Below are 23,178 nucleotides of genomic sequence, written 5' to 3'. Positions count from 1 at the left end.
CAGTTTCCGCAAGTTGACTCGTATCCCGTACGCTTTCATGACCGTCGCTTATCTCCTTCATTCTACACCACTAATCGATGATCTAACGACACTTCTGGACTTAGGTCCCTAACACTCTTAGGCATTGGAGAAGTCGGGAAGGCATCTCCTTTCACAAGGTCATAGTGTCTTCCACTGATGCTCAGCCATACCCAAAGACTTGGGAGTCGCCTCAAAACATATCGTATTACTACTTGCTACATGTACAACTCAACACGAGACCCAAATTGAATTTCTAGAAAGGAACCTAACGACGTTACCTGAACCCGAACATTTTGAAGAAATTTCGGGACATTTAGGCATTGGTGCATGACCTACGGAACCTACGCACCCACACCGAGAAACTGTGAGATTAATTATGTAGATTTTGTTTTGAGATAGCATAGATAAAGCACCGTTAGATGAAATTGAGTAGAACTGGAAGTGATCACGTTACATTGACCATATGGAGTGATATTGGAATGAACGCATGATTTAGTACAGTATAATGACGCCAGGCCAGCGTGATTATATTGAAGTAAATCATGCAGAAGTCCCAATGCTACTATATAAGGAATATGAAGTGATTCAAAGAAAATTTTGGTAGGAACCACTTGAGTATACGCATTATGGTCTGTTAGAGGTAAGGAAAGAATAACCACTTAGCCCAGATACTGTACAAGAAGGGCCTTGATTGCAAAATTGATAACCTAAAAATTTGTTATAAATATAGACACCCTGGATACTTAAGGAAAAAGTTCTCAGATAGGAAAAACTTTGGACTTACTTGTGGTAGAGCAATCGTTATCTCAACTATGGGAACTTGCATGGAATCCTGATTTTAGTTAGGGTACGTTTCGTCACAACGTTTTATTGTCTCGGAGTTATTTACTACTAGAGCGATAGAAACCTTATATCTAAAAACCTTAGTGTTATGACTAATAAGCCATTAACAACCATGAGAGTTAAGTAATTCTATAGGACAAGCTAATGGTAAGCTGGCAGAGATAGAGGAATAATTTAAGGTAGTACCTTAAAATTAACAGGTGGGTCATTTGGAGATGACCTCATGTCAGCAAAACTTGGAAGTTTTAAAGTAGTAGTGGAAATGATTAGTTACCTACGCACAAGCAGATGTTATCTGAGAAGATTGATAGAATTTTTCACGGTAGTACGATAAAATTTGGTTGGAATGAACCTTAAGATTAACCTAACACCCATCAAGTCAGGAAGCTTGATGTAAAAGTTAGAATGGACTTTAGGATTAACCTAATACTCATCAAGTTAGGAAGTTTTGATGAAATACTGGGAACGGACTGGCTTTCAAAGATGAAAGCGAAAGTTATTTATAGTAAGAAGATTATTCGTATACCTCGCGAGAATGGTGAGCCAAAAGCCATCTGGGTTACTTCAACGACCCGAGATCCCACAATGGAAATGGGAAGGGATGACAATGGATTTCATCCCGAAGCTACCAAAAACATTAGCAGTTATGACACTATCTGGGTTATCGTTGATCGCCTCACCAAATCTGCTCACTTTTTAGCCATGAAAGAAACCGATACAATGGACAAACTTACACGACGATGCATAAAGGAAATTGTATTCCGTCACTTCGGCAATTCAAATTCTATCTTAAGGACTAGCCAGGAATCTTATTTGATACTCATTCTTACGCAACTCTAAATCCTAACTTATTCTGAGAGATTCCTTGTTCGGTGATAATCACACCATCATCTTTCTTACTTTGATATTAGTCATACCAGTTCAAAATTTTCCGAATCAATGAGAGGTTAATTCTCATCCTCATACTCTCCCTTTCGTACCTCACTTATAAGCAACAACTTCACACTTAAGAATTTTTGGTCAAAGGACTTATGCCCTACTAATAGTCATCAACCACATTTACATGCAATAGTTTTCATTACCTCAAAAATCACCTGAAATTTTCAAAAATCTTTTACTCATGAAGCTTTTTCCAACTTGTAGCCTCTGAAATATGAAAATTTTGTTTGCCAAAATTTTACACACACTATTTTACTGTGCGATCCTCTCAAAGTTTTATAAAAATAAATTTATTTTATTGTCATTCATACAAATTTTAGAAACCGTATATGTTAAAGTAAATAATTACTTATTTTTACGAGTACACATGAAATTTTACTTTCACTTTTACAAATCCATTCTTTTATTCGAAAGATATGTTACTTAGAACAGTACATGTTGTACATAACTCCAGTTTACTAAGAACTTCGTTTCTTTTCTTACATTGTAACCTAAAACGATTTCTATAAACTTTTCGTTCCTTATTATATAAACTTTTTTTTTCGTTGCTTATTCGTATCCAAGTCATCATGAAGACTTCACAACCGACGAAATTGAGAGATTCGTGTGTGTGTGTGTGTGTGTATGTGTGTGTGTGTATGTGATGAAGGCACTTACTACCACGTCATGCAGAGCCTTCGGGCATCCACTAACACTTAAACCATCCGAAATTATTGCGTTACCCCAAGGATCTTATTTTCCACACCTGTTGGAACGATGTTCCTTCTTACGTAACTCTAAGTCCTGACTTATTCCAAGGGATTCTCATTTAGTGATATTAACACCATCAGTATTCCGACTTTAATATTAGTCATAACATGTTTGGCATCTTGCAAAATCAAGAAGCGATTAACTTCTCATCCTCATGCTCTATCCTTCATACCTCACTTTTTAGCAACGGCTTCGCACGTGAATATTTTTGGGCCAAAGACTTAAGTTCCTGATAATCATCAAAACTACATTTAATTCATTAGTTTTCATTACCTAGTAACATGTCAACCGATGATTCAAAGATTTTTCACTCGACCTTTTTCAACTCGTAACCTCTGAAATACAAAAAACTATGTTTATCAAAATTTTTACACGTTGATTTTACACGTTGCTTATTTGTGCGGTCCTCACGAGATTTATGGACAAATGAAAGTACTAAAAACTATTCTATAACTTACGCGATTTATAAAATCATATATGTATAAATTTACACTTACTTATTTTGGGTTAGTACATACTAAGTTATACCTTCAAGATAATTAAAAATCGCTCCTTTATTGAGTTGTTTTAAGTCAAATAATTTTGTGCAAAATGGTACTCATTATACATACTTCTAAATTTACCAAGAACTTCGTTCCATTTATGTTGTCGCATCAAACGTTTAAAGGTTTTTCAAAACTTCCTCGGTTGATTTTATTAAAGGTTTTCGTATTAGACTACACCATGTAGGGATCACATTTCTTCTCGCCCTCCGTTAGGGATGAAGCTTACTATTAAAATCTTTGTTAAAAACACTTGAGCCACTTTGGGTGGCAGATTTATAAAATTTGTTAGAAAGTCTTTGCGCTCGTAAAATGTTCCTTTTAAGGTTAGACATGGCAAAAATGCGGGCTGATGAATCAGTAGGTTGAGGTACAAGGAATCGTTTTTGAGATTCTTTTCACTTAGAGTAAACCGTTCTTTATGACCAAGGGTTCACATATCTTCTCATCCATGCATCCCCATAAGTATAAGGATAAATTCGGATCAATCCGCTCGAAGAGTTCACTCTCGTTCCAAGATTACACCTTTCGTGCGATTTTCTTTCGGAAATGTAGTATAAAATGCTTTAAGAATCTATGAATCTTGGTATCCTCTTGGAAGGGACTGCTTAAAACGTCTGTAACACGGATATGGTTACTCTACACATTCCTTCCCTCGTTGGTTGCAACTATATGTTGTTCTAGTTAATGTTAACCCTAACCTCAACATGTAACTGAAAGGATAAAGTTACATTATGGAACTGTGCTTTCATTCCATCTAAGGACAAGTTCACCTGCAGTATGGTAAACTAAGGCGATATCCTTCATTGTTCGTCCAGACCGTCCTGAAGACATTATAGATAATTATGGCTTGCATTGCAAATAAGTCCGATTAGTCACTTTCAGCTAAAATTTCAATTCATTTAGTCAAAGGAAACGTTCTTAAATATTGGGTTCTTTATGCCTATGGTCTCCTTCCGAAATCTAGGGGTTAGTAAAATCCGTGGCTAACACTATCCAGACATCAAATCGCATGGTTATGATCACCATGTTTTCCATTCTACCTGTCAGCCTTGTATTGCGACATAAGCGCTCAAAGTTTTAGATAAGTTTAGTAACATTCATGGTGTATTTCATGCATCCAGCTTACTGAAAATGCCTGTAGGGTAAAAACATCATCTTTCCTTTTGTGGGTATATATTCGGATGACATATTCGTGTTAGCAAGAAACGAAACCAAATTGTTGATCTCTTAGGACAAAAGACTTAATTAATGGCATATACCTATTCTTACTTTTATATGCCCAAGTGCCTTTAAAGGTAAATAGCTCACTTCTGAGCTCACGAGTCCCTCGGAACTTTGATACGCTCCTTCTTGTTCAAACACGGTACCATTGTTGGTCACTCCTCAAAATTTCAGAACGAAATTTTCTTTAACAGGTGGGTAATGTAACGACCCGGCTTTTTCGACTTTCTTTTGTACTTTGTGCTTTCACGAAACTGCGTATTTATGCATACTGAGCTATATTATACTCTGGGATCTTACTACATGTGGATTACTTTTGTTTATATGTTAAAACGTGCCTTTAAGTACGTAGGGTACTTAACTTGATCCCCGAAAGCCTTTATGACCGTTGGTATCACTTGACGTTTAAAAAGAACCGCGTACTGTGTACACGTTTAACTTTGGTCATAATTGGAATATTATGACTTCGAAATACTAATTGTTATTTTATAATAACAATTACTTGGGTTTTTAGTTGCTTAATTACCCTTAGTAATTTACTAGAGCACACTAGTTAGTCTTGTTGAACTTTCTACCTTATTGGACTTTAGCCCACCCTACACTAGTTAGTGGACTATTTAATTAGTCCAATTATAAGTAACTAGTGACCCATTAATAAGTAAGACAAATGCCCATTTATTATAGGGAACATGCTAGCATTTTTGTCAAGTATTATCCTTAATGTTGCATGGGATCCTAACATAAGCACCAACTTTAGACAACCATTAACCAAAAAGCAAAAGTTTGTCCCCCTTGTCCCCCCTTAAAACCACGGTTTTGAGACACCACCACCTCCTCACCACCTATAAATACAAGTCTTATTCCATCCATTTTACACTTGCTCTCTTTTTCATTTCACACACACTTACTCTCAAATTCTTTCTCTAGTCTTTCTTTCTCTAAAAAGTGTAAGTAATTGATTTTTCTTCTTCTTCTTTCCTTCCCCATTCACGTGATCATCATCATCATCTAAGGATCTAGCTTTTTAGCTTTGATCATGATTACATCTTGTAGATTCAAACATGGATTTGAATCCTTCAAGAACATGGAAGATTCAAGCTTTCTAGCTTTGAATCTTCACCTACTTTGTAGATTTAAATCTTTTAACTTTAATCTTGTTATTTTGTTATAAATATTCAAACTTGTGTTTGTAATCTTCATGTAACTTAAAGATCCAAGCTTTATGCTTCAAGATATTCAAGAACAACTAAGATGCAAGCTTTCTAGCTTGAATCTTCATATCTTTTGTTGGATCTAAGTTTTCTAACTTATGATCTCATTACTTTGTTATAAAGATCAAAACTTGTGTTTATGGTCTTCATGTAACTTAAAGATCTAAGCTTTATGCTTCAAGGTCTTCAAGAACACCAAAGGTTCAAGCTTTCTAGCTTTGTAATCTTATAACTTGTGTGAAAAGGATCCATACTCTCTAGCTTAGGGTTCCATCACCTTATTTGATTTAGATTATGTTCATACTTGTTTAATTGAAGTAAAGTTTGTAGCTTTAGTTGTAAATGGAACTTGTATTTGTGTTAAGACTAAGGATATGATGTAACATTGGTTCATCATCCATCTAAGACTCTTAAATGAGTTGTATTCTTACTTGGTCTTGACATATTGTGTGTTGATGGTAGAATCTTGGTCAAAGTGATGCCAACCCATCAATGAGTTGTACATTTGAAGCTACAAGCATCAAGGATGAGAACCGTTATGAGCATCAAGCACTAAGAACCCCACCGGAGCACTTTTTTACTGTTTTTCGGGATATGATCAGATTCCTAGACTTCTGTAAAATTGATTTTCAGTTATTTTGTTTCGAGTAGATGACTTTTCGTTTAGGCCTCGACTTAATCCAACATACGGTTTAGGATTTATAGCCCTCCGAAAGTCACTACGCCGTTGTAACGTTGTGCTGAAATTTCTGACCTACTCGCCCTTAAACCGTCACCACGGTCAAACGAAGACGAGTTAGGTTCTGAAAATTGGTCAGCCATTAGAGGACTCATATACGGAGCCATAGCCACTGAATATACGTCTTTTCGTTTTGTATAGAGGTCGTAGAATCTGACCGAAGTCAGCCTATTATTTCGATCTCTATTCTTGTGAAACTTACTTAGCTTTTATGATGATGAATGATGACGATGACACTTAAACTTAATTTATGTACTTTTAAACTTATGGGGACAACATACTGACCTAGTGACCTTTTACTTAGGTTGACGACCTTTCGGACCGACTTACTACTTCCATACTTTCCGTACCAACTTTTACTGCTTATACACTGTGAGTTATAGCATCTCTTTTTACTTTAACTACTTTGGGACTGAGAATACATGCGCTTTTTACGTTTTATATACTAGGCATGAGTACTTAAACTTTATATATGTGTGGGTTATACAACGGCATAAACTTTCCCCTTAGCTCGGTAACGTTTAGTCATTGGTTTTTGAACAGGTGAACGCGAATCTTAGATATGGATCCATAGGGTTTGACATCCCCACTCGGGCTAGTCGCGCTAGCATTTAACGGGTGTTTAATACTTCGTAAACTTACGCACTCGCCAAGTGTACTTTTAGGGGGTAATATTACGTTAAGTTAGTTATCGGGTGCCCACGGATAAGCATATACTTTATCATACTGATTTGAAATACTGATTTAAAATGCTGGTTGAAGCACTGAAATCTCGTGGCCTACATTACATTACTGATTACAAACAAACTATAGCTCACCAACATTCGTGTTGACTTTTAAGCATGTATTTCTCAGGTGCTTAGACGTTGTTGCTTCCGCTGTTAGACTTGCTGTCTTGGTGTTATAGACATGCTGTTACGGACCTGCTGTGTTAGATTTCCGCTGAATTACTTAGAGATGTCTCAATCATGAAACTTTTATTTTACATTCGTAACTTACATTATTTTCAAACAATGGCTTTGTAACGACCTTTGGGTCACATACTTGTGTAAACGCTTCTATTCATAGCAAGCACATTATCTTTTGTAAAATGCTATCTTTTCATGAATGCAAAACTGGTTTTCAAACAACATATAATGTTTGGCCTTGTAATGATCCTGTTGTTGACAATCCGTACACGATGGTTTTGTGCGGGGCGTCACATCATATGTATGGATTTAAAGTTCGATGATGACGACGCCATACTACTATTGTATTATTCAATGCGGGACGAGGGTTAAAGTTCGATGCGGCGATACCTCATATGTGTGGACTTAAAGTTCGATGGGACGATGCCATACCACTATTACGTTGTTCGATGAGGGTTTAAGTTCGATGTGACGATACCTCATATGTATGGATTTAAAGTTCGATATTGACGATGCCATACCACGATTGTTTGTTTGATGAGGGTTTAAGTTCGATGTGACGATACCTCATATGTATGGATTTAAAGTTCGATATTGACGATGCCATACCACGATTGTTTGTTTGATGAGGGTTTAAGTTCGATAGTGACGATACCTCATGTATGGATTTAAAGTTCGATATTGACGATGCGATACTACTATTGTATTGCTTGATGAGGGTTTAAAGTTCGATGTGGCGATACCTCATATGTGGGCTTAAAGTTCGATGAGACGATACCACATGAAGCATGAAGAGTGGGTTTGAAGTTCGATGAGACGATACCACTCATGGAATTGGATTCTTGATACTATTCGATGTTATGAACATCTGTGGCTTTTTAAAGGGGATTATTCCTTTGTGATCTTGATTTAACCGGTGGGTTGTGCGTGTTCATTTTTAGCATTGTAATATTGACGTGACCTTTATGTTATCGATGTTGGCTTATTGTACAATTGAATAGGTGATATTATGTTTTGCTAATGACGTGTGTTATTTTGTGTAGGTGAATGCAAGTAATTGAATTATGTATATATGTATGCGTATAAGTATTGCACTCACTAAGCAATTAGCTTACCCTCTCATTGTTTATATTTTTAGGTTCGGAGGCGGACGTGGCAAGGGTATGCTCGGGATTAGATGATTTCCCTTTTTGGTTGCTTGCTTGGATTACTTTTGGGTTCGACCTAGGATTGGGTAGTTTATCCCCAAACATCATGATCGTAGTTGTTTGGAACTTAAACTCATTTGGGTCGAAACTTGTATTTTGTACGAAATTCGTAAAACGGGTCGATGCGGCCCCGGTGTTGTAAAACTCAATTTTATTATTGAAATCTCTTAGTTTTAATTATTATAACGTGTTGTGAAAGTCATTTTGTTTGGAAGTGTCGGGAAGCGGGTTTTTCGTTCGCTTAAGTTGGACTCCGGGGACAGCCCCTGGCAGTTCATTTGGACGCCGTCCTGCCCTTCACTACTGGACGCCGTCCAGATTGTTGGACGCCGTCCAGATGTACTGTTTTAGATTTTTTTTTTTGGGTTGTGTTTTTGGTATAACGAGGGTTGGGTCGTTACAAGTGGTATCAGAGCATGGTCTAAGGGATTTAGGTGACTTAAGATAGGCGCCTAGACTTAGACTTTTGGGTGGGCTATTATGCGTGACTTGTAGGATTACGGGGCGGTTCGGGATTTAGCTACGTGTTGATTATTGTAAGACCCCAATATTTATGGCACACAGCGTTTTAAATGATGTACGTATAGTGGATGAAGCTTAGTGTAAAAGTTAAAAGGTCAGAATCTGCCCAGACATGGGTGCGCACCGCGCACCATAAGGTGTGCGCGCCGCGCACATGCCTAGCGACAGAATTCTGCCTTTTTCTATTTTAAGTTTAATGAAGGGCTTTTTGGTCTTTTCTCTTGAGGCCGGATCTCAGGCCTTATCAGCTGGTTTGGATCCACTTTTGGATCATTTTCACATCCATTCATCACTCTCAAGTATCTTAGAGAGAGAGAGAGGGAGAATTCTAGTGAGAGAATTGGGGTTTTGGAGAGGAAGGAGCTGGAATTGATCAAAGTCTCAGGTTTTAAAGTTGTTCACCTCGTTCCTAGCTTCGTTTTGGTTGTTGTGGTAAGTTCTAACTCCGAATTTCATTGTTTGATTTTGATATTCAAGTTAGGGTTTGAACTTAAATTATTGGTAAACCCATTTAAACTCATGAAGTGAGTTTAGTGTTGCTTGTAATCGGGTTTATTGTTATTATTGGTGGATTTTGGGTTGGTGAACAAATTGCTTATGATTAGGACTTGTAATTGGGTTTAATCACTAAAGATCTATATATATATATATATATATATATATATATATATATATATATATATATATATATATATATATATATATATATATATATTGATGTATTGTTGTGATGTAGCTAACCCTCCGGGTGTAGCTATTTGGCGTTGTTCACATCGTCGTTGGTGAACTTATGTTTGTTGTTGTATCTTTAGCTCGTTGCTTAGTGATCGTACGGTATGCTTAGACTAGCTTGCCTTTATGCTTGGATGCTTCGGTATGCGGTATTTGATTATTTGTGTGGCGTGTCCATTTTATGCATATATATGTATGTAGTATATTTTCACTCACTAAGCGTTAGCTTACCCTCTCGTTGTTTACATTTTTATAGATTGCATGGATGCGGTGGCTCGGGTAAGCGGGAACTAGTGGACTCGCATAGTTGCTTTAGAAGATCTTGCTTTTGGATTGATTAGGATTGGGTAGCGTATCCCCAATCGCCATGCTCGGTCTTTATTTTGTGTTAAAAATCATGTAGTTGAAAACTTGTATTTTGTACGAAAGTCGTAAAACGGCCGATGTGGGCTCGGTCTCGTAAAACTCATTTTATTATTGGAACGTGTTAGTTTTAACTAATATAAATTGTTGTGAAGAGCGTTTGGTCTAAAAGTGTCGGGAAGCAAGAGATCTTTTTGCGAAAATTGAAAAAAATGGACAGCGGACTTCCAGGCCCTGTGCACGCCGCGCACAGGTGTGGGTGCGCGCCGCGCACCCCATATGGACAGCTATGTTCTAATTTTTTTTTTATGCTGTGTTTTTGGTCGGTTAACGGGTTGGGTCATTACAAGTGGTATCAGAGCATGGTCTAAGGGATTTAGGCGACTTGAGATAGGTGCCTAGACTTAGACTTTTGTGTGTGCTTAATTGTTGCGGGACTTGTAGGATTACGGGTCAGAATGGGTTATAGTTAGTGCCTTATTTGTAGGTGGACTAATATCGATATTGGTAATGCGGATATTATTAATATATTATTGTGTTGTGATAATAATTCTCGCGTGTGTTTATATCGCGTAGAATTTTGTTTATGTTTGCGTTTATATATATTATCGAGCGAGGCGGTCGTTGTACTAACGAGATGATACGGCATGTATGCGTAATAAGGACTTGCAAACCTTATTACGGGTGCAAATCGTGTCTAACAAGTGATGTACGACGAGTGTTTCGCAAGATGGGGCGGTGTGGTGCGTATGGTTTTATACGTTCGTGGACTAATCGTTTTGCATTCTTTAGAATGGTGAAGCAAAACGAGATCGAGACGAATGACGAGGAGTTTAATACTAGAGTTGCGGCCGCCGTTGCGGAGCAAATGGGTGCGTTGGAAGAAAGAATGGATATGAGGTATTCCAAATTTTGGAGTAGTAGTGAAATTGAGCGTTGTCTTAAGAGCTTCATGAGGGCTAAACCTCTGATGTACGATGGGAAACCAGATCCCTTGGTAAGCACCACTTGGATCTCGGATGTCGAAGGGTGTTTTCGCACGATTGAATGTCCTCCCGAGAAGAGGACAAGGCTCGCTACTAGTTTGTTGCGGGGTAGAGCAAAGCATTGGTTGGATGGTAAGATTGATCTTGTCGGTGGTGAACTGTTTATGGTGTTATCATAGGATGAGTTTAAGAGGGAATTCTTCGAGGAGTTCCGGACTTCAGCCGATTTTTCGGAAATGCGGAATGAGTTACGAAATTTGCAACAAGGATCAATGGACTTGAATAATCTAAAGACGACCTTTATGTCGAAGGCTCATTTTTGCCCAGAGTATATTGGGAATGATCGGATGTTGATGGAAGATTTCTATCGGACTTTGAATGATGATTTGCAGGGCAAAATTAGCATTGGCCAAGTGAACTCATTTGCGGAGTTATTTAACATGACTAGGGGTTTCGAATCACATTCGCGATCGAAAGCTAGGGAGCTTTCAAGTAAAAGAAGGGTTGATTCGTATGGTGCTCCAAGTAAGAAAACTAAGGGCGCATGTGCGAATATGGGTAATGTGGGGAAAGGTTCGACGAGTTCTCGTGCGCCTAGATGTTTCAATTGTGGTGTTAGGGGCCACAAGTTGTGGGAATGCACAATGCCGAAGAGTGATGACGGAATGTGCTACTATTGTCATAAAGAGGGACATCGCAAGCCGGATTGTCCCGAGTTGGCGGCGGCGAATGCCGCAAGGAGATGTTAAGGTACGTTTCGTTTTAATAAATATGCCCTTTGAATATTCATTTATGTGTCGATGCTTTCGGGTTTGTGGGTTGCATAGTGTTTTGCATGTTATTGTTATGGGTGACGTTCCTAATGGAAGTACCCTATGGTGGCATTTTGATTAATGGGCGAAGGGCGTAAGACTTGGTGTAACCAAGCATTCCTTAGTATTGAGAAATGTTCTACCAAGCCTTGGGAATGGGCTTTGGTGTTCGGATGTTAGAGCGTGTTCGCTCTCGTGTTGAAATTGATGAACCGTGAGGTTCGTCGAGTGGATTGGAACCCTTGAGATCGAGTGTTTTGGATCTCGATGTAGGTTGGTAATGGAGTTTACATGACGCGACATTAGGTGCCTCTTTCATACCTACTAGCGTGGTGTTCGACTCCGATGGTGTTGCGGTTACACTGTGCTTAGGGTACCGGAGAGAAACCCTTAGGTACATTAGTGACTGGGTGAAGTTTGGCGAGCTATAGCAATTGGATGATTGCGAGTGTATAGTTGTGTAATTTGTGGTACACTTTTCGTTCAAAGTGTTTAGGGATTTGGTTAAAATCCTCCATGTGCTCAAGATTGGAGCAAGAAGTAGTGATGGGTCGTGTGAACCCAATTATTGGTAAAGTCTACCTTTGGTAGCACTGTACGGTAGTACGAGTTTTGGTTATGGAACATAGTTCCAAGTGGGGGAGTTACACTCCCGCACGAGGAGGTTTTAGTGTGAGACTTCGGATAATGCTTTTGGTAGATCCGGAAGTTTGCGTTGGGACCTAGTTTTGGTCGATTTGTGGCAGAGTACAATTTCGGTTAAATTGTACTTATGGTTTGGATTTAAATTATCACCGAGGTGGTAATGTTGTGAATCTCGTTGAGAGATAATGGACGTGGTTGACGAGCAAGGTGAAATCCCTCGGTTCAGAGATGTGCGTGGTAGATTCTCTTTTAGAGAATTATTGTTTGTGCCTATGTTTGATATAGGTGGTTCTTGCTCGATTGTGTAAATGGTTAGTGGTATCCGTTAGGGTTCACTATAGTGTAACAGAGCGCGATGTTGCACTACTCGTTGTTCGAGGCCAAAAGGGCGTTGATTGGTGAAGCATGACCTTCGGGGTCCGCTGACTTCATCATGGGATTTTGATTGGTGAAGCATGACCTTCGGGGTCTGCTGACTTCATCATGGGAGTAGTGTTATATCGGCATGGTATAACATTATCGGGAAATGCGAGTACCGGTGGGAAATGCGAGTACCATTCCTTGTGTGTGGTTTGGGATGTGAATATCGGGTTGTTCGTATTCACAATGTTTCGGGTTGTACGATTGTCCCTGCTGTTTGGACTCATAGTTTGAGGTAGTGAATGTCGGGTAGTTCGGATTCACTAAGGCTCGGGTTGTACGGCCATCCTCGGTTATACTATGTGGCGGAGGTAGTGAATATCGGTTTGCGCATATTCACAATGACTCGGGTTGTGCGGTCATTTCGTTGTGGGATATATGGATTGGGTTGGTGAATTTTGGGTTGTGCGAATTCACTAAGGTTCGGGTTGTTTCGACCATCCTCCATATGTGTTTAGGCTCGGGTTGTTTCGGCCATGTTGTGTTGTGTGATCTATCGGTTGTTTTATACGCCGATGGTGGGGTCGTGAGGACCATGTTGTGAGATCAGTGATGCGATAGCTGTGTTTCGCTCACATGTTGTTACGGGTGTGACAATAGTCGATTTTGTACACCTTGGGTTTAGCGTTGCCTTAGTCGTTTCGGGCGCTACCAGTTTTAGTCGTTGTTATGATGTTACGGTAGTTGCATATTGGTTGTGTTGCGCACTACAAAGGATGTTTCGTGATTGGTGTTATCCTTAAGGTTTCGTTTGGTTCGGTCTTCATCGTTTCGGGTTGTTGACCTAAGGGTGAGACTTGGTTGCTTTTAGCCTTGTACTCGGTAAGGGTACGCTAAGGGATTGATATCTGGGTAAGAGACTGGATGAGTTTTTCCGATATGAGGGAATGAGCAAGTGTTAGTGCTCGGATTTGCGGATTTGATAAATCGCGGGTGACGATTTAGTTTTTAAAGGCGATTCATTGGGAAGAATTGCTTAGGAAAGTCGGATTGGGACTTATGTTTGAGGACCGTGGAGTGTGGTTCGTTTGGTTAAGTAATGAGGATCACGAGGACGTGATCGATTCTAAGTGGGGGAGAGTTGTAAGACCCCAATGTTTATGGCACACAGAGTTTTAAATGATGTACGTATAGTGGATGAAGCTTAGTGTAAAAGTTAAAAGGTCGAAATCTGCCCAGACATGGGTGCGCGCCGCGCACATGCCTAGCGACAGAATTCTGCCTTTTTCTATTTTAAGTTTAATGAAGGGCTTTTTGGTCTTTTCACTTGAGGCCGGATCTCAGGCCTTATCAGCTGGTTTGGATCCACTTTTGGATCATTTTCACATCCATTCATCACTCTCAAGTATCTTAGAGAGAGAGGGAGAATTCTAGTGAGAGAATTGGGGTTTTGGAGAGGAAGGAGCTTGAATTGATCAAAGTCTCGGGTTTTAAAGTTGTTCACCTTGTTCCTAGCTTCGTTTTGGTTGTTGTGGTAAGTTCTAATTCCGAATTTCATTGTTTGATTTTGATATTCAAGTTAGGGTTTGAACTTAAATTGTTGGTAAACCCATTTAAACTCATGAAGTGAGTTTAGTGTTGCTTGTAATCGGGTTTATTGTTATTATTGGTTGATTTTGGGTTGGTGAACAAATTGGTTATGATTAGGACTTGTAATTGGGTTTAATCACTAGGTTTAGTGATTATGGAAGTATTGGAACCCTTTTTGTGTGTTTGAAAGACTAATTTTGGAATTGAGTCAAAATTAGGGTTTTTGGGTGATTTTGAGATTGATAAGTGTTTAACACTTATGATTGGGTTAAATTGGCATATTAGGACCATTGTCACTAGTGTTAGTGATTATTGGTTAGTTTGGGCGCGGATTGTGCTTGTAAGTGCAATTGGTCGAATTTGCACTAAGTGTCGAATTGAGTTGGTTTGTAAATCAACTCTAAGTGTGTTGTTGTAATTGTGATAATGGAATAGGTACTTTCCATTGACGAGTTGCGGATTACTTGGAAGCATTCATCAAGGCAACAAGGTGAGTGTTAATATCCTATGTGCATATGTATGTGTAGGATGGGTGCGGGTCGGGTGAAGTGGTTCTCGGTTATAGAGCTCACTTCACGTATAGGTGGATTTTTATGGACGTGTGTAATAGGTCCAATTGGCACAGTTGTGCGTTTTGGTTGACCACCGTTGGCGAGTTGCACACTCGTGTGCACGATATCACATGGATTGTGATTTGGAGTTATAACCCCGACGGCGTGGGTTATGGAGTGGGAAATGAATATCGGTTTGCTAGTATTCATAATATTTTGAGTAGTGAATCTCGGGTAGTGCGGATTCATGATGACTCGGGTTGTTCGGTCATCTTGTTGATGAGGTAGTGAATCTCGGGTTGTGCGAATTCACTAAGGCTCGGGTAGTTCGGCCAACCTCGGTTGTTGAATTGGTGAAGAAGTGAATATCGGGTTGTGCGAATTCACTAAGGCTCGGGTTGTTCGGCCATTCTTCATTGTGGTATTTGGTTCCCGGTATTGGGTTAAGGGGTTAACCTTGGACGTTTATATATTGTTATATATATATATATATATATATATATATATATATATATATATATATATATATATATATATATATATATATATATATATATTGATGTATTGTTGTGATGTAGCTAACCCTCCGGGTGTAGCTATTTGGCGTTGTTCACATCGTCGTTGGTGAACTTATGTTTGTTGTTGTATCTTTAGCTCGTTGCTTAGTGATCGTACGGTATGCTTAGACTAGCTTGCCTTTATGCTTGGATGCTTCGGTATGCGGTATTTGATTATTTGTGTGGCGTGTCCATTTTATGCATATATATGTATGTAGTATATTTTCACTCACTAAGCGTTAGCTTACCCTCTCGTTGTTTACATTTTTATAGATTGCATGGATGCGGTGGCTCGGGTAAGCGGGAACTAGTGGACTCGCATAGTTGCTTTAGAAGATCTCGCTTTTGGATTGATTAGGATTGGGTAGCGTATCCCCAATCGCCATGCTCGGTCTTTATTTTGTGTTAAAAACCATGTAGTTGAAAACTTGTATTTTGTACGAAAGTCGTAAAACGGCCGATGTGGGCCCGGTCTCGTAAAACTCATTTTATTATTGGAACGTGTTAGTTTTAACTAATATAAATTGTTGTGAAGGCCCTGTGCGCGCCGCGCACAGGTGTGGGTGCGCGCCGCGCACCCCATCTGGACAGCTCAGTTTTAATTTTTTTTTATGTTGCGTTTTTGGTCGGTTAACGGGTTGGGTCGTTACAATTATGTGTTACTAATTATGTTGTTTTGTGATGAACATCTAGCGAGATGGTTGTTGTATTCATGAGCTCGGCATGGCGTGTGAGCGTAATAATAATTCGCGACCATTATTACGGTTGCAAGCCAAGTCAAGCAAGTGATGTACAACAAGTATCGAACTAGATGGCGTGTACGAACGGTGACATATTTATATGATTGCTAATATAGATCTTGGCGGTGTATGTAAAATTATTCGTGTTGCATTCCTAACCGAGTTCATTTCTTAGAATGAAGGCGAGGAATGGACATGATAACGATGATCAAGGCGAAGACTCCGAGTTCACGGCTAAGGTTGAGGCCATCTTTAAACGTCAAAAAGCGGAGTTTCTCGAGGATGTTAGAAAGGTCTTCCAAGACTCGGTCAATGGGTAAGTAACCGAGTTAATCAATGAACGAATGAATGCCGCGATCGAAGAGGCACTCGAGGCTAGAAACATCCATCCTCGTGGTGAAGGGGGTGATGGTAATGGGGGACATGTAAGGCGGGACTTCCATTACAAAAATTTTAAGAATGCTCAACCTCCTATGTTTAATGGGGTGAGGGATCCGTTGAAGACTACATGTTGGGTTTTCGATATTGAGGGGGCTTTCCGTACTAGTGAACGTCCTCCCGAGAAGAAAACGAGATACGGTTCTAGTATGTTACGTGAAGAAGCCAAGATGTGGTGGGATGACAAGATTCAATTGTATGGTGAAGAACAATGTATGAGCTTGTCATGGGAAGAGTTTAAAAAGGAGTTCTTTGATGAATACCGAACTCAATCCGACCTTAATAAAATTCGGGACGAGTTGCGCGATTTGCGACAAGGTTCGATGGACTTGGTTACTCTCAAGTCTACTTTATTGTCAAAAACTCTTTTTTGTCCGGAGTATGTCGGTGATGACCGGATGTTGATGCTAGATTTCTATCGTACTTTAAGCGATGAATTGAAACGTAAGATTAGTGGGGGATGGCTAAGTCTTTTGAAGAGTTGTTTGAGTTGGCTCGGAGTTTCGAACCGGAGGTGTCGAAGGCAAGTGTTTCCGATGTTAGTAAGCGAAAGTTCGAAACTACGATGAGTTCGAATAAGAAGAGTAAAAGTGCGACCGAAGATGTCGGTAGCGTGAAGAAGGATGGCTCCAGAAATTATCTCCCTACTTGCTAAAACTGTAGGTTACGGGGTCATTTGTCTCGAGATTGTATAGAGCCATCTTCCAACCAGGTTACATGTTTTAATTGTCAGAAAAAGGGACACCGAAAGTCAGAGTGTCCGAAATTGGTTGGTGATGCCAGAAGGCGCAACTAGGTGATAATTAGTGATGATGCGCGAGAACCTGATGACGATGTTTCAGGTACTTTTTGATTTCTCTATTGAAATGTACCTACGGTTTCGATTTGATGCATTTTGTTAGTGCGTAGTGTAATGAAGGGTAGGATTCCTTTCGGAATTACCCCATGATGGTGTTTGGGTTGACGATCGAAGGGCGTAAGACTTGGTGCTTCCAAGCATTCCTTAGTGTCGGGTAAAATCTTTTACCAAGCCATGGGAGTAGGCTTTGGTGTTACTTGTAGGCGCGTGGTCGCTTTTGTGTTGTAAGATTACGAGCCATAAGGTTCGACGAGCAAAGTATGACGTAAGGTCATTCTAATTAGGTTATGGGTGTCCTCGGGCGGATGGAACCCTAGGTAACAAGTCTTTTGACTTTGATAAATGTTAGTAGTGGAGTCTAAATGACGCAGCGTCAGGTGCCTTTTCATACCTGCAAGCGTAATGTTCGACTCCGATGAGGTGATGGTTACATTGGACTTAGGACACCGGAGTGAAACTCTTAAGTATATGTGTGACGGTGAAGGTGTGACAAGCGTTAGCAATTGGAAAATTGCAATATAAAGCTTGGATAAATTGTAGTGAGATCTTTGTAGAAGTGATGAAAGATAATTCGAAATCTTTCGTATGCTCGAGGATGGAGAAAATATTGTGACATATGAATCGTGTTGGTTTTAAATCATTGTTTAGACGACGCCAATGGGTGGCGATGAGTGCTAATTTCCCTCGTTGGAAACGAAATGGTGAACGGAGAAGACTATGACCGACGAGAGGTATAGTCGTGTAATTCGGGAAATGATATTTATCGCCGGATGATAATAACTTGACAATGTGATTATGGGACGAGATCCTAAGTGGGGGAGTGTTACTCCGCACAAAGGGATTGTTATGTGAAAATTTCGAACGGTGTTTGTGATAGATTTGGAATTAGTGTTTAGACCTAGAATGGTCGGATGATGGAAAGGTACAATTTAGGTTGAAATTGTATGTATTGACTAGATTTAAGTTACTACTCGAGGTAGTAGCATTGATAACTCATCGAGAGTTAAGTTAGCGGAAATTCCAAGTCGAGTGGAATTATACTAAGTATGTGTACATACTTAGCGTACGTGCAATGAGGGTTAAAGTTCGATGCGACGATACCTCATTTGCAAAAGCGGTTGACGGAGATATGGGTTTAAGTTCGATTTGACGATACCATATCAAGGAGTGAGTTGGCATGAGATATGGGTTTATGTTCGATTAGACGATACCATATTGATAGGTGCGTTAGTATGTGATGTGGGTTTAAGTTCGATTTGACGATACCATATCACTTGGTGCGCTTGCTTTCTTGCAAGTAATATGTCGAGCGTTATCCAATCGTGAGGATACGCCTTTTGTTGGCTCCGTTGAGCCGTTTGTGACCATGTTAGTGGTACAAACTTTATTTTGGCAATGTACGTGATCGAAGTACGCTAAGGAAATTACTAACTCGGTACGAGATTTGGAGTGTTAGCTTGTATATGCCGGGTGATTGGAGCATGAGTTCGTTCCGGTTGGGGAATGAAGCGAGACTTAGTGCTTGATTTTGATAGATTTGGTAAATCGCCGACGACGATTTAGTCGGAAAAGGTAACTTAATGGGAAAACCTTCGGATTATCAGAAATTGTGCGGAAATCAAGTTCGGATCTATGTCAAAGGACCGTAGAGTATAGGTCCGGTTGGTTAAGCGACGAAGATCACGAGGACGTGATCGAGTTTAAGTGGGGGAGAGTTGTAAGACCCTGTTTCTGTTTCAGGTCATTGGGACGCAGTCCCAAGCATTTGGATGCCGTCCTATCCTTTGTTACTGGATGCCGTCCAGGAATCTGGACGCCGTCCAGGTGAACTGGAGGGCCAGCTGTGCAGTTTTGATATTTTAAGAGGGGTATTTGTGTCCTTTCACTTGGGGTCGGATGTGTAGCCATATTATTAGTTTGGGATCCAATTTTGGATCATTTTTCACATCCACAAACACTCCCATTTCATCTTAGAGAGAGAGGGAGATTCTAGAGAGATATTTAGAGATTTGGAGAAGAAGGAGCTTGAATTGATCAAAAGCCCAAGTGTTAAGGTTGTTCATCTCGCTCTTGGCTACATTGTGGTAGTGTTGGTAAGTTCTAACTCCGAGTTTTCATAAGCTTGATTGTTGTTCATAATTAGGGTTTGAACTTGTTTGTTGTTGAAAGACCTACCTAGTTCACAAATGGGTTTATTAAAGCTAGTTATCGCTGTTGTTGGTGGGTTTTGGGTTGGAAAACTAATTGGCCAAGTTTAGGGCTTGAATTAGGTATAATCACTAGGATTAGTGATTATGTTGTAAATGGAACCCAAATGGGTGTTGTTGAGAGCTTGTTTTAGAAATGGGTCAAAATGGCTCTGTGTAACTTTTGCTAGCAAATGTTTTGAAAGATCAAACATGGGGTTTATTGTGGTATTAGAACATAATCACTAGTTGATGGTGATTATTGCCGTTTTGGGCAAGTTTTGACTTAGCCAAAATAGAAGTAGGTGCAAATGGGCCGAAATTGCACTTGTGATGTTTTGAGTACAAGCTAGAGTGTTTAGCTTATTTGTTTGTGAATTTCTTAGGTGATTTACATTGGTTGATTGGAAGCTCAAGCGGGATTAGCGTTTCACATAATCGAGGTGAGTGGAATATTTATACGTTTATGTATATAATTTGGTTGCTTGTGTACGACATGGCGAGTGTTATTCGGTAGAATACACTTCTCTTGGGCCACATTGGGACCGGGGTGCGGGATGAGGGTTAAAGTTCGATGCGGAGATACCTCATATGTATGGATTTAAAGTTCGATGATGACGACGCCATACTACTATTATATTATTCGATGCGGGACGAGGGTTAAAGTTCGATGCGGCGATACCTCATATGTATGGACTTAAAGTTCGATGGGACAATGCCATACCATTATTACGTTGTTCGATGAGGGTTTAAGTTCGATGTGACGATACCTCATATGTATGGATTTAAAGTTCGATATTGACGATGCCATACCACGATTGTTTGTTTGATGAGGGTTTAAGTTCGATGTGACGATACCTCATATGTATGGATTTAAAGTTCGATATTGACGATGCCATACCATGATTGTTTGTTTGATTAGGGTTTAAGTTCGATAGTGACGATACCTCATGTATGAATTTAAAGTTCGATATTGACGATGCGATACTACTATTGTATTGCTTGATGAGGGTTTAAAGTTCGATGTGGCGATACCTCATATGTGGGGTTAAAGTTCGATGAGACGATACCACATGAAGCATGAAGAGTGGGTTTGAAGTTCGATGAGACGATACCACTCATGGAATTGGATTCTTGATACTATTCGATGTTATGAACATCTGTGGCTTTTTAAAGGGGATTATTCCCTCGTGATCTTGATTTAACCGGTGGGTTGTACGTGTTCATTTTTAGCATTGTAATATTGACGTGACCTTTATGTTATCGATGTTGGCTTGTTGTACAATTGAATACGTGATATTATGTTTTGCTAATGACGTGTGTTATTTTGTGTAGGTGAATGTAAGTAATTGAATTATGTATGTATGTATGCGTATAAGTATTGCACTCACTAAGCAATTAGCTTACCCTCTCGTTGTTTATATTTTTAGGTTCGGAGGCGGACGTGGCAAGGGTATGCTCGGGATTAGATGATTTCCCTTTTTGGTTGCTTGCTTGGATTACTTTTGGGTTCGACCTAGGATTGGGTAGTTTATCCCCAAACATCATGCTCGTAGTTGTTTGGAACTTAAACTCATTTGGGTCGAAACTTGTATTTTGTACAAAATTCGTAAAACGGGTCGATGCGGGCCCGGTGTTGTAAAACTCAATTTTATTATGGAAATCTCTTAGTTTTAATTATTATAACGTGTTGTGAAAGTCGTTTTGTTTGAAAGTGTCGGGAAGCGGGTTTTCCGTTCGCTTAAAGTTGGACTCCGGGGACAGCCCCTGGCAGTTCATTTGGACGCCGTCCTGCCCTTCACTACTGGACGCCGTCCAGATTGTTGGACACCGTCCAGATGTACTGTTTCTTTTTTTTGGGTCGTGTTTTTGGTATAACGAGGGTTGAGTCGTTACACCTTGGGAGACTTTTAACTGATTTGACCCATTCCCCTCTTCGATAATTCTTTTTGTTTGACTTAATTCACATAAAACATAACCCAAATCGACCCGATCATAAAAAGAGGGTAAGAAATGCCATCTCTAATTCACATAAGAAACCTGATTGCTAACCTGATACATGCGAGGGAGAGTACACAAGACCCGATCGATTCCATACTTCACCTGTAAAAACAAAATAGTTAGTCCAAAACAAATATATTTGTTTTGTTTTTCGAAATCAAATTATTAGCATAGATTTATAATTTATTTCCAAAGGGTGATGTAAAAGTAGCTTACTTGTGTCGTATAGCCACTAAACTCTTGCCCAAGAGTTAAAGGTGTTGCATCTTGAGTATGAGTATGCCCAATTTTGACGATATCAGAGAACTCAGTTGTCTCCACAAAATAAAAACACTCGGTAAGATTCACAAAAGATTAAAAAATGTGCATATTCACATATTATTTTATATCATTGGTTTTGTGTGGTTATCTTCATGCTCTATATGACAAGAAAAGTGCACGAATGGACTCATGAAAACATATACAAACTGTGTAATAATGCCAACTGAACTTGAAATTTTGCTTGCAATTGTATACTTAATTACCTTTGCTTGTAGGCAAGCATGTAACTGTTTAAGTTTTGGGATGAGTCTTGAGTTAATTTCTGTTGCAGCTGCAATATGCATTACTTGTGAGCAAACAATCAATGATCGATACCTGGAAGTTCAACATGACAAATTATATAAGATACAACCAATGTTTCCAAGTAGCTTACAGTTGGAAATGTATCATTTGAAGATCTGTTTACATGGTCATTCGGATGCACAAACTTATCACCATGCTTATGGCCTAGTATTTCAGCTGCTCTATTTGCAATGACCTATTACACCATGTTTTAAACAATAAGTAATAAGATTCTTCATCAATACAACAGATAAGGTCAATTAATGTTGACATATAATGACTAAACTAAACCACGAGAACATGATGAATGGTATAACTATTAACTATAATTACTATAATTCAATTATTCAATAGCTACTAATTTTTTAGTAAACAATGAAACATTAGTACATATAATCAAACATGTGCAATTAGTTTAAGATGAAATGGAGCCAGATTACGTCAAACATGTTTCAATTATGTGTTAATAGAACATTTATAATGCCATAACTGGTTATTCACAAACTTCAGTGCGAAAAGAGAGAAGATTTTTAAGTTATGAGCACCTTAGCAGCACACTTCTTAAGGATTCCAAAAGAACGATGATTGGTTCTGGCATTCTCTCACGATCACCTCCGATTTCAAAATTCTGTAGAGTTCTTTGGGTTTGAGCTCTCCATAACCTGAAAAGGAGGGGATATAATTACTGAAAAGATACAAAAGCCCGTGATAAATTAGATTGATTTGCATTGCTCTATCTAATGTATATTTTATGTTTGAATGATCTATTGAGATTATATTGTTGAGTTTGATTGATAATCCATCGCTATATGAGTTTTAAGCTTTAACTTGATCATATAAATTGTTGA

At 39.2% G+C, this 23,178-nt stretch overlaps 1 pseudogene; it reads right to left on the bottom strand.

The window, feature by feature from the left end:
- The window catches only part of LOC139853082 (fumarate hydratase 1, mitochondrial-like), a 60,744-nt pseudogene extending 38,224 nt beyond the window's left edge, over nt 1-22,520 (bottom strand).
- Nucleotides 22,521-23,178: the final 658 nt, after the last annotated feature.

This window comes from Rutidosis leptorrhynchoides, chromosome 6 (genome assembly GCF_046630445.1).
Source record: "Rutidosis leptorrhynchoides isolate AG116_Rl617_1_P2 chromosome 6, CSIRO_AGI_Rlap_v1, whole genome shotgun sequence".
Taxonomy (NCBI): domain Eukaryota; kingdom Viridiplantae; phylum Streptophyta; class Magnoliopsida; order Asterales; family Asteraceae; genus Rutidosis; species Rutidosis leptorrhynchoides.
Note: the sequence above shows the minus strand (reverse complement) of the source record. Positions and strands in the feature narration are given on the sequence as shown.